Source organism: Elaeis guineensis, chromosome 8 (assembly GCF_000442705.2).
Source record: "Elaeis guineensis isolate ETL-2024a chromosome 8, EG11, whole genome shotgun sequence".
Lineage (NCBI taxonomy): Eukaryota > Viridiplantae > Streptophyta > Magnoliopsida > Arecales > Arecaceae > Elaeis > Elaeis guineensis.
The window spans coordinates 127,602,546-127,608,226 of NC_026000.2; the positions used below are offsets into that span (position 1 = coordinate 127,602,546).

At 33.4% G+C, this 5,681-nt stretch overlaps 1 non-coding gene across 1 annotated transcript; it reads left to right on the top strand.

The window, feature by feature from the left end:
* The first annotated feature begins 3,130 nt into the window (after positions 1–3,130).
* Positions 3,131–3,291, top strand: LOC114914484 (U1 spliceosomal RNA). The gene has a single exon (XR_003801741.2). It is a non-coding gene; the product is annotated as a U1 spliceosomal RNA (small nuclear RNA).
* The last annotated feature ends 2,390 nt before the right edge of the window (positions 3,292–5,681 follow it).

The window sequence follows — 5,681 nt, forward strand, 5'->3', positions numbered from 1 at the left end:
TTTTAAGTTAATATAATAAAATAATAAAATTTATTTATGAGTTTATTATGTTAATTTTTAATTTATAAAAAATATTATAAATATAAATTAAAAATATATATATTTATAAATTATTTTTTTAAAAAAATATGTGTAAATTATTAGCAATAGAATTATTTTTAATAAAATATTGATCACCAAAAAATATATTAGCGATGAAAAATTGGTTGTAAATAAAATTTTTAATAAATTTAAAAATATTAAAATTTTATATTAAATTAATAACGATGAAAATATTTTCAACATAAATAATTGATATTTTATTAGTGATAAATATTTATGTCAAAAATTATCATATTTACAACGTATGCTTTACGTCACTAATATTATTTAAATTTAATTTTTATAAAAATTTATAATTAAATTATTAGCAATAAAAATATTTTCATGGTTAATAATTTTATTTGTGATGAAAAATTTACGTCGTTAATATTTTTTATAAATTTAATTTTTATAAAATTTTTAATTAAATTAATAGTGATGAAAATATTTTTATACTATTAATTTATTATTTATTAGCACATTAAATTTTATCATAAATATTTTTTTTACAATTAAAATTTTTCATCGTAAATAGTTTTCAAAAAAATTAATTTTTTTAACGATGAAAATTTTTCATCGTAATATCTATTATTTACGATGAAATTTTTTTTTATCATAAAATATTATCAATGACATGATTAATTGTGACTAACTATTAGCATAAAAATTTTATCGCTAATAACTATTAGCGACGAAAATAGATTATTAGCGATGAATTTTTTCGTTGCTAAAAACTTATTTTGTTGTAGTGATAGTTGAAGAGTAGTCCTATACAACCTAAGAGGTTAAGTTCTTAAGTCTGTGGCCATAGTAATATGATAATAAAAATGAGTTTCCATAAGATTCATAATTGGATTTAAGCTAATTAAGTCTGGCATATGATAGATGCTTAGAATTTGATAAGTTTTTATGATCTGAATCCTGTCAGAACTCTCGATAAAAGAACTTGATCATATGGTAATCACATCTAGGCGTTCAAAATTTTTTGTTCTATTGGGTTGCTACTATATGCTACTGACATCACTGGTAGATTGTGAGAACTCACTAGGATTTTTTTGGATCAATGATCCTTATTGGATTGAGTTGGAATCGTTTCTACCCATCAAAAGAAGTTTCTATGATACTGTGATGGATATCATGGTATGTCTTACTACCAGACAGAACAGGATCTAAGGGATCATATACAAAAGAAGTGCGACCTAATCAATAGTTTGGATTATAATCAAATTATCAATTGGATTGATGGTTTGAATTAAGAAACTGCTAATTTATAAAGGTTACAAATTTAGTATCTGCTAATTGTTAGTATGAGGAATTTAATTACAAGTTTTGCAATGTAATTGGGTCTGATTAAATTATGGATCAAGTTCTAATTAATTTAAATCAAAATTTATTTAATTAGATTTGATTTAATTTAAAATTAATTGGGTTTAATTATCTAAATTAGACTTAGATTTCAATCTTGATTAGATTAGGTTTGACAGTCTTTTCAAATGTGATTTGAATCGGACTCGAATAGGACTCGAATTGAATTCAATTTGAAACCCCATCAAATTAAGAAGCCTAAGCCCACTTTTTTTAGGCTTCTTTCTCCTTTTTCACATCAGAAAGAGGGAGGGCGCGTCTTGCGTGCGTGAAAGGGTGCCCCTCCTCTATGGGACTCTCTCTCATCTATGATTTTTTCTCTATTTGAATTTGATTCAAATAAAGTTTATCCTAATCTGGAAGGGAATCAAATCTGATCTGAATAGGATGTTGAAGTATTATTTTTATGCAACAAAAATAAGATAGCATGAGAATTTTTTTGGGGCGTGCATGTGCTGATCTCTTCTTAGCTACAAGACATCTCTCAATGCCATCCCTTTTTCCTTCTTCATCCCATGCCTCATCTTATCCTCAGATCAGATATGAAATAGAGAGATTAGAGAGAGAGAGGAAGAGAAGAAGAAGGATTCTTCTTCCTCTTCTTGACGTCCTGAAGAGATCTTATCAGATCAGTGCGAAAGATTTGTGCTTCAGTCCTGTTCTTCGAGATCTAGAAGAAGGTGATCCAGATCCAAGCGAAGAGCGAGACCTGCAAGATGGCCCGGTGCTTCGATCAGGCTGTCTCCGTATGGATACCAGTAAAGATCGGATGCTTGCACGGCTCCAATAAAATCTTCAGTATCCATCTGATCCGATCCGAGTAAGATCAAAAGAAAGTAATTAAGGTAATTATTTTTCTTTTTTCTTCTTATTTCAGATCTATTTATAAAATTTATTTATGCATGTTAATCAATCCTTAAGTGATTTAGATTAGATCTGCATACTTTTATATGAAAATAATTTTCATATCTGTTTCTGTTAGGTTAAAGTAATCGATAAGAAAATTTTTACATGCCTGGTCACCTGAAAACCAACAATTTGGATATCAAAATATTTTTTATTTGATAAACTCCGACAAAAGAACTTCCCTTTCTTGTTTTGAGGTGGGACGGTCAACACGGGACTATTTTCCTCATCCAAGTAAGCTAGAGACGGCCACTCTCACTAGCTAACTTGTTAGGTCTAGAGCTCATCCAACGACTCCTAGCCAGATGTTACTAGCAACGAGGAGAATGAAGAAGAACAAAATAATTTATACATTGCCAATGGCGTCCCTCGATGTGATTGAGTGATGAAACCTTTGTTGATGTTGTAATGCCATTGTTTGGCACAAGTCACACACTACTTAAACTTGAAAGAGGAGGTGGCAACAGATTGATGAAAATTGAACACTTAAATCATCGGAAGATGATAGATTGGGTACCGGTGATGGATTTTTGACCGTCGGATTATTAAATCTCTCTTTTAGCTGGGGATCATTGGCATCTATCACAGGTCATGCATATTCTGACGGTCAATCATCTCCGTCCCACACGCGAACCGTAGCAACTTCGTGGGCCAAAGGTTACTCGTTCAACACTCAACAGGTGTTATCCGTTCGGCGACTTTAGTCCCACATCGGGTACAGAAAAGCTTGTGAGTGCCGGGAGGTGGATTAATAGGAGCGGCCGTGAGACGTTGAACCATACTTACCTGGACGGGGTCGATGGGTGATCAAAAAGGCCCATGGCCTAGGTTAGGGGCCCACATTGCACTTGGTGGGAGCCCTGGCTTACCATCTCCCCAAAGTGGGAGAGTGGACGTCATAATTTGTGGTAGAGGGGGTACGCGTTCGCGCGGCCCCTGCCCAACTCTGAATATTTAAAACTTTTTTAATATTTTATATTATAAAATTGTTCAAAGAAAAACTGGGAATGTGGGGATTTTTATCATTTTAAATTTCAAACAAATTTTTTGGATTACCTTATCATTTTTATTTGGGGGAAAAGTGATATGTGAAGGTTGATTTTTTTTTTTTTCTTTAATGATTGGTTTCCAGACGTTGATTTTTTTTTTTTTTAATGATTGGTTTTTAGAGAAATTTAAATAAGTAATTTTAATGATTGTTTCTAGTGGAAAAAAAATGAAGAAAAATTTTAAATTAATTAATTTATGTAATTAAAAAATATTTAGTATTTTTTATGAGAATAGAGTTTTATTCGAATTGGTTGCGGCAGAAATTTTCATTCAATTAATAGCACTGAGTCATGAGTTCATGTCACAAAAAAATTCATGATTGTTTTTTTTTTTTTTTTTTTTTTTTATTGTTATTTAAGGATTTTTATCTTATTGGTGCTTTAAAGGTTTCTAAAACGTTTGTGATAAAATTTTAGATATTTTATCAAAAAAAAAATATTTTAGATAGCTGGTAGAGTTATTAATGGTTCCATATTCTTAGTAACTTTTATATTATATTATTGGTGTATCTTTTGTCACCACTGTTTTCTCATGTTTTGTGTTGGAATTTGGAGAAGAAATTCTCTCCATAACACTGCTTATTCCCCACCTGCAGCTTGGGCATCAAAATTCTTCTTTTGTGAAATGCAATCATCTCATATCAGACCATGCAGGCATCATGTATGCAGCACGTACATGATAACAGCCTTCATCTAGAACTATCCCTTATAATTAATGGCTCGAAAGGACCGCAAGCTTTCACATTTAGGATCCATTTGGATGGTTGAGTTAAAAACTTCTATAAGATTCATATTTATAGTAGATTTCTTTTCTTTTCAGGAGATTTAAGTTAGCTCACTCTAAATTGTTCTTAGATATTTATGAATATAGATGTAATATAATCTATAATCCTAATCTCATTGGTTGTATTGGTTCAATTCATGAATTTTATAGAATTTTTATCCCAATTATTTATATAGAGCCTTAGTTTACTGTCGATCCTTTGTTCCATATTACTTATCTTAAAACAGAGGATAACAAAGAGGTTACCTTAGTGATTCCTTTGCTCTTCGCAAAGGATCAAGAATTAGTCTATCCAATAGAATACATTTAGGAGGTGTTTGGTTAGAATAATTGAGGTCTAGAATGGAAATCAAAATAAAGGATTTTCATTCCAGCAGTTTGGTTGGGAGGAGTTTCATTTCGATTTCCATTTCAAAGAGGAATGGGAATGATCCAATTCCCTTATAACTCAATCCGAACCATCTCCAGCGGAGTCAAGATCTCATTCCACCGGAATGAGATAAAATTCTCCATGGGTGTGTACTGGCTCCCGAGCAAAGGAAAAAGAAGAAGCAAAATAGCGAAAGCAGAGGAAGCTCAGATTATGGCGGTGGAGGAGGACTGGGTCTGGAAAAAGAACACCCCCTTCCTCTACGATCTTGTCATCTCCCACGCCCCAGAATGGCCCTCCCTCATAGTCCAGTGGCTTTCCTCTTCCTTTATCCCTTCCTCCTCCTCCGTTGCCGCCCCCGTCCGCCACCTCATCCTCAATACCCACACCTCTGACGAAGCCCCCAACTTCCTCATGCTCGTCAACATCCACTCCCCCCCGATAAGGGCTTCCCTCCTCCTTGTGCCGCTGATGATCCACCACGAGGGTGAGGTTAACCGTACACGCTACAAGCTGCAGAACCCCCCTCTGGCTAGCAGGACATGCGGGTCAGAAGTCCATGTCTCTGACTGCGCCCCCGCCCACCCAAGCCACCGAAGGGGGAGATTGGCGGCCCGAGTCTCGTGCTGAGAGGACATGCTACTGAAGGGTATGAGATTTCGTGGAGTTCTCTCAAGGAGGGGTACCTGTTGAGTGGTTTGTATGATTTCAAGATTTGCTTGTAGTATGTGCGTGCGACACCGAAAGAGAAGGTTCTGGAGGCCAAGGATGTGTTTGAGGTAATTTTTCATAAATAAAGAAAACATATTAATAGCTGGTTGTTTGGGTTGTTTTATAAAGTTGAGATTTTTATTTAGTTTAATAATAAAAAATAATATTTCTCAACAAACTGTATCTTTATATTTAAAATTATACGAATCAAATAACAATAATAAAAATCATCCATTCTAATTTCGATTCCGATCAGGAACCAAACGTTTGAAGGATTAGGCCATTCTGATTTCGATACCTATCCATTCCGATTTTCATTCTAATGTCGATTTCGATCGCGAACCAAACACCCCTTTATGTATTCAAGGCTGAGAAAAGCTAATTTTTTCTTTTTTTTTTTTCTGCTAAGTCTGGA